This window comes from Haliaeetus leucocephalus, unplaced genomic scaffold, assembly GCF_000737465.1.
Source record: "Haliaeetus leucocephalus isolate CR32 unplaced genomic scaffold, Haliaeetus_leucocephalus-4.0 Scaffold154, whole genome shotgun sequence".
NCBI classification, from domain to species: domain Eukaryota; kingdom Metazoa; phylum Chordata; class Aves; order Accipitriformes; family Accipitridae; genus Haliaeetus; species Haliaeetus leucocephalus.
The window spans coordinates 45,994-52,168 of record NW_010972590.1 but is presented as its reverse complement, the minus strand read 5'-3'; positions in this window follow the sequence as shown (position 1 = coordinate 52,168).

Here is a 6,175-nt window from a genome sequence, read left to right as displayed (position 1 = left end):
ATAAAGAAGGGACTTGGTAATGCACAGACACTGAGCAGAGATCCTTGGCTCAAGCAGAGAAAGGACAGCACATCGTCGAGTCACAATATTTAAAACAGCTTGCTATACACAGAGGCTTTTGTGTCTGGGTACATGTCTGGCTTTGGAAGAAAAAAAGATACTGAAAAGAAATTTCAGCATGGGGCACTTTGGCAAATGTCAGGTCACAAAAAGGGAAAAATGTTTTTTGTTTGCTGTTACATCTTTGTATTCAGCTTTTAAAAGCATTGACTAAAAGCACAAATCACAAGTTTCAAAATAATACATATTTGACAAATAAGATAAAGTTGCAACACTTATTCAGTGTGATTCCAGCTGACAGCATGATGGGTGTTGCACATACACTCAGCTTCATTTACAGCTGATTAACAGTTCGTAATATGCTTTGCATATAGTCTAAAACTTTCCCCGTAGCTGAAGAATTCTAACAGGCCTAGCTTCTTAAGTTTTACGTGCAGCAGAACTGTAGACGTAACCCATTGTATACGCTGCAAAAACATAGCTAAACTTCTAGACAGTGCACCAGACCATGGTGACTTTAAAAGTTTTTAGTGGTTAGCTTATGGCATTTTGATTTCTTTTGGCTTGTGACTTACGAATCAGCATTATGGACATTCTGTTTTTCATAATTAAAAAACAACTGCAATGCCCAGCATGTTTTTAGAACTTCTCTGGCTTTTTATAATTTACTACAAAAATCTGATTTAAGTACATAGTAGAACATTTTAAATCCATGAAAAAAAATTAAAAATAAACAGAAAGAACTCTCTGAAGTAACAAATCAGAAACAAATCTGATTAAGTTATATGAATTTGTGAGGTTTTACATAAAGTATTTCAAGAGAGAACTACTAAAATAGATGCTGCAGATGAAAAGAATTCTCTCTCAAAAACCTTGATTTACCTGGAATAAGAAAAAAAGTATTTGCATAAGTATCCGGAGTATAAAATATACATATTTATAACATGTGGTGAAAGTACTATGGAAAGATTCTAAAATGAGAGAACCTCTTTGAACAACCACATTAAATTACAGCAGAACTCCTGAGTGTACTGAGATTCTAATAACCAACAAATAAAGGCTTTTACTAGCACGGCACATAATGAGAGCTACTATGCAAGAGATAAAGGAGACAAATCTAGTAGTTTATCTCACTGGATTATATAATTTACTTAAATGGTAAATAAGTTTGTCCAAAGTAATGCTTGTAAAAGCTGTCATATAACTATTAAGCAGCAATTATGATCAATGTGTTTTTAGAACAAATATGTCAGAATTCAGGTGGGATGAAACTGACACAGAATACAAGGTTTAAACAGATGCTTTTTATTAAGCCATGTTAAATGCTATTCCTCTAAATTAAGTACAAATTCCTGGCTAGATTAGGAAGTGATACACATTTCCAAAATGACAGATATACTCTATTTTATGGGAAACTTTTTCTATTTCCAGACATGCACATTTTTTTCCTAACACATACTAATAGTGGACATTAAATCAAATTAAATCATTAAATCAAAAGCCCCATGCAAACCTGCAGACTAAAAGTCAGGACTCTTCCACTAAACAATATTCAGTGAAGAAAAGACTTCAAATTCTGGTGACAGTGTCCAATGTGCAAAAGGAAAAGGGACACTGCCAGAAACTCCCATCTTTGAGGGGAAAAAATATAAAAGTGGGGTTTTTTTATAAAATCCAGTGTTTTACTTGGACTTGTTTTAATGCAATTACTTTGCTGTTGGTCATTTCTGTTTTGCTTGAAATTGACAAAGAATCTGTCCTCAGCCACAAATCCCACTGACATACATGCACATGTAACATAGAATAAAGCCACTTTTAAGTCTAAGTTCTAGATCTTTGGCTCTCAAAATGTTAGCAATCAGCCCTCCCTTATTCAGAATATGTTCCCCTTTTTCTTACCTATGGCATACCTAATAAAATCATGAAGCTCCCTCTAGCTCTGCAGAGGAGCTTAACTGACCAATGATCCTTTACAGTTCCTTCCCATTTTCAAAAGCATTACTGAGAGTGAGCGAGAGCAGTATTTCCCTTACATAATAAGCATTCTTGTTTTCATTCAGCAGTGTGTTCAATTCTACAACTTGAAAGGACATGGATAATATGTGAGAACATCTGCTATGAAATACAGAAAGTTAAATACTGCTTATTATCATGCAGCATACTAAAACCCCTCTTAATTATTTCCAACTTACACTTTACCAAATTCTAGTTTTAAATCTTACATTGTTTGACAAGCTAGCCATGAAATACACACACAAACACACCTCCATTCCACTTTCCAATTACTAAGTGCAAAATAATGTAAAAAAGAATGATAGATAATATCATAGCCCCATTTTAGAACTCAGATTTTAAGTACAGAGTGTCTTAGTTCAAAACCAATTTGTTTGTATACATTGGTTTTCCAGAAAACCAGTAATGCCAGTGGTAATTTGCTGACTGTATTTTCACCTACCATAATATTTACACATACCATTTGTAATGGCTTTTATTGTTTAATCTCCACTGCATTTCAGTATTGGATACTATGGAACTACAGTTATTTAGCAGGCTATAAATAATGTAGTTGGCATGTGCAATTGATACTTAAAATGTCTTACGACAACTGTAAAAGCCTCATTACCGACTAGCAAATCATTTCTAACAAGCAAGTTCAACTGACAAATACCAAAGCAAACCTACAGTCTATGCTGTAAGCATGTTTGTTTTATTTAAACAATACACATTTAATGCAGTGTGCAATGGACCATCCATACAGAAAGAAAGCGAACTTCCGAAGTAATACAGCTATTGTGAAGTTTTCTAAAATAAAACAAAAAAAAAAAAAAAGGGAGGGAGGATTCTGAGTAACAACAGAGAGAATAGCTTACGTTGCCCTCCCCCCCTTTATGAGCTAGTGTCCAATTTCTTCTTTTCTGAACAGCTGTATTATCCAACTTAAGTTGCTCTGCTAATTTCAGTCCCACAAGGACTAACTTGGAAGGCAAAAAAGTACTAGAAAAGATCAATTTGCTGGGAAAGATCAAATGAGAAAACTGTGGGGACAGCACCAGGTCAGAGTGTGAAGAACTAAGCAGACCTGTTCTTCATTAACTTAAGCTCTCTTGGGACGTCACATACTACCTGTCCATGGGCTTATTGAACCGCCTAACCTTCGTTTCTGTACCATTCTTCTGGGCCCAAGTGAATCATATCCTGCTGCTGACAAGTTAGCAGGGGACTGAGGCTGCAACATGAAAGTACTTTTCTTTCTTGTCTAAATCAGGCAGATTTTTGAAAAGACGACACAGCACTGACTCGTGACATGGCAAGATGAAATGAGAGGTCTGGGCTGGTCTTCAAGCTGTGCAGATAAAAGTAATCAAATGACACTCCTGGAATGCAAATTGGCATTCTTGACTGCAGCAATTGCACAACCATGAAACATCTCTGACAGCAAGCAAGATTAGGACAAAATGTTATGTAAAGCACTGAACTCAAAAACTCACCAGAAAATTCAAACTGTAACACTTACATTTTAATACAGCAATAGCCACCTCTGCTTTTGTCTGTTCCTTTACTTTGATTAATGTAATCACATACTTTTTTGTATGTGATTTGTCATGTGAATTTGTATGTGTATGTGATTTTGGATGTGAAATTTGTCTTTCACAAATACCTCAATAATAAAAATGCAATGTGATTAAAGACATAGATCTAGTCAATTTTTTCCCCTGAAGTGTCAGAGTGTTGTATTTTTACAAAATAATGTACCAAGGAAGGGCTTTTCTGTTACGTGTATAAGATGTGTGCTTAAGGAACATTTTCCAATCCCAAGTCTTAAAAGGAATTTCAAAATTTGCTCGTTACAAATTAATTTATAATTTACATTTAGATTTTCCTGCATCTGGATCAGGTAAAGATGGATCACTTGAAATACGTAGTGAGTAAATTTTAAAATTCATGTGCTTTAGGAATTTAAAGCAGAACATACATAGAGCTAGATGGTTCATTAATACTGGACAGCTTAAAATGAAACTACAGTGTATCAGACAGCTCATATGCCCCATTAAATTTCAGATTAAAAATTCCTGCAATTTTTAAGGGCAACGAAAGTTCCACATACTTTTACAGGAACTTGGTATTCTTGTGCAGATCTGCTGATCAGGCTTATTAAATATTACTGTCTGAAATGAACTCAGTAATTAAACTGTGAACATTTGTACTCTGAAACTATGACAAAAACACTACCCCATTTTAAAATTCAGCTATGGAGATGGGTTATAATACAGAGGGGAAAGGGAAGATAATAACAAATAAAAGCACAATTCCACTAAAAAATATTTCAATGACTGCTATGCACGGCTAACATACAGGTTAAGAAAAGAAGTAGGGAATATCCTGCTTTGATTTCTTACTTAAAAATAGCTTCAAACCATTTTAACTGTCGGCCAGACATACACACAAAAAGACACTCATTGCCACTTTAATCCTGGGTACACCGGATTATTACATGATGTCTTTTGTGCATCAATTTTACAACAGCTTGACTCTAGGGTAAATGGAAACCATCATAAATCGCATGCTGCTTTCAAAACCACTTTAATTTCTGTCAGCATTACTGTAACCACAGTCCTGGGCACTTGCTGCTTTTTCCCCCTCCTTTTTTTTTTTTTTTATTTTATTTTTTATTGTTGCCTACATTTGACAGTTGCATCTCCTACACTCCAATTGTGGCTTTGATCACTGAAACAAGACATGTCATGTTAGAGAGAGAAAGGAAAAATACAAACCTCCATCTCAAGCTCTCCCTTCATGCACACAGGCATACACTGTATCTATAGCTTGAGTGCTGTATATATATACATATGTGTATGTATGTACATATACACACATATATAAACATACATACATACACACATGGATGTGTGTGTGCGCACATACGTATATTCAAGGCAGACAAGACAGATATATAACATCCCTGGAGTAAGGTGACAAAGGCTGACTGAAAGCAAGGCTGTAGACAAACAGCGATTGAAAATAAGCTAGTTCATTGAATATGGGCTGATCACTGCTCATCACTAACTGAGGTCAGTCCACTTGTTAATACGAACAGTTACATTATGCATGTTAAGTTTAGTCATGGCTCTAAATGTGCTTTTACTTTGCAGCTGTTTAACCTATCCTCACATCACAACCCAGACAAACGGGACTTCAGTCAAATGAGGTCCTCAGTCATTTCGATTTTTAATTTTTAAATTAAGAGGTTCTGAAAGCCCAAACCCCGCTTTGCAAAACCCCTGATGTGAAGGAGACGTGCATTTGCACAGCACATGAAATAAGCAGCAAAAAACTTGCTCAAAGTTGGTTTGGGGGGGCTCTCCCCTCCCTTTTACAGTTAGGGCATCAGCATAACTCTGCAAGTTCTGCTAACAACCGCTGATTGGAGAGGTGCAAACTGCAAGCACATGCACAACAAAAAGAAAAGAGTTACGGAGGGAAGGTGGATTTACACTTTTGCCTCCCTGCCTCAGGCGTTGTTTCACACGCAAACACACAGCTCGTTCCCCCGCTCTCAAAGGTTACCTTTACATTGTGTGCAAACCTTACTCATTTCCGAGCAGAAGGTGGTGTCCAAAAAAGATCAGACCACCGTATGTCCGATTCAACCCCACTCCACCTTCATTCTCCCTCCCTCATACGCACGCACTTTTTTCGCACTAACCCCTCATCTTTAGCGGAGGGAAGGAGGCGGTAAAAAGCATGTGGCCATCCCATTTCAACCCCCCAAACTCACTTAAAAGTTTAGCACAGCCTCTTAGTCATTTTTTCCCCCAATCCTCGCAGCACAGGGCTGATTTATTTATTTATTATCCTCCTTCGCCTTGCCCGGCTGCTTTATTTGAAGGCTGAAACACACCGGATAGCGAGCAGGGCTGCTTGTGTTACTGCACGATTTATTAATCAAATCAAACCAAAGTAAAGGCTAGAATGAAAACGAAAGGCTGCTGGAAACTTCTTACCATCTCTGCATGCTGGTTGTCATGTGCACCCCCTGTCTCTCGATCTCCTCTCAGCGGCAGTGCCTGTACCCTTCCTTTTGCCTCTGGGCTCTCTCAGCGCCTTCCCCCCCCCC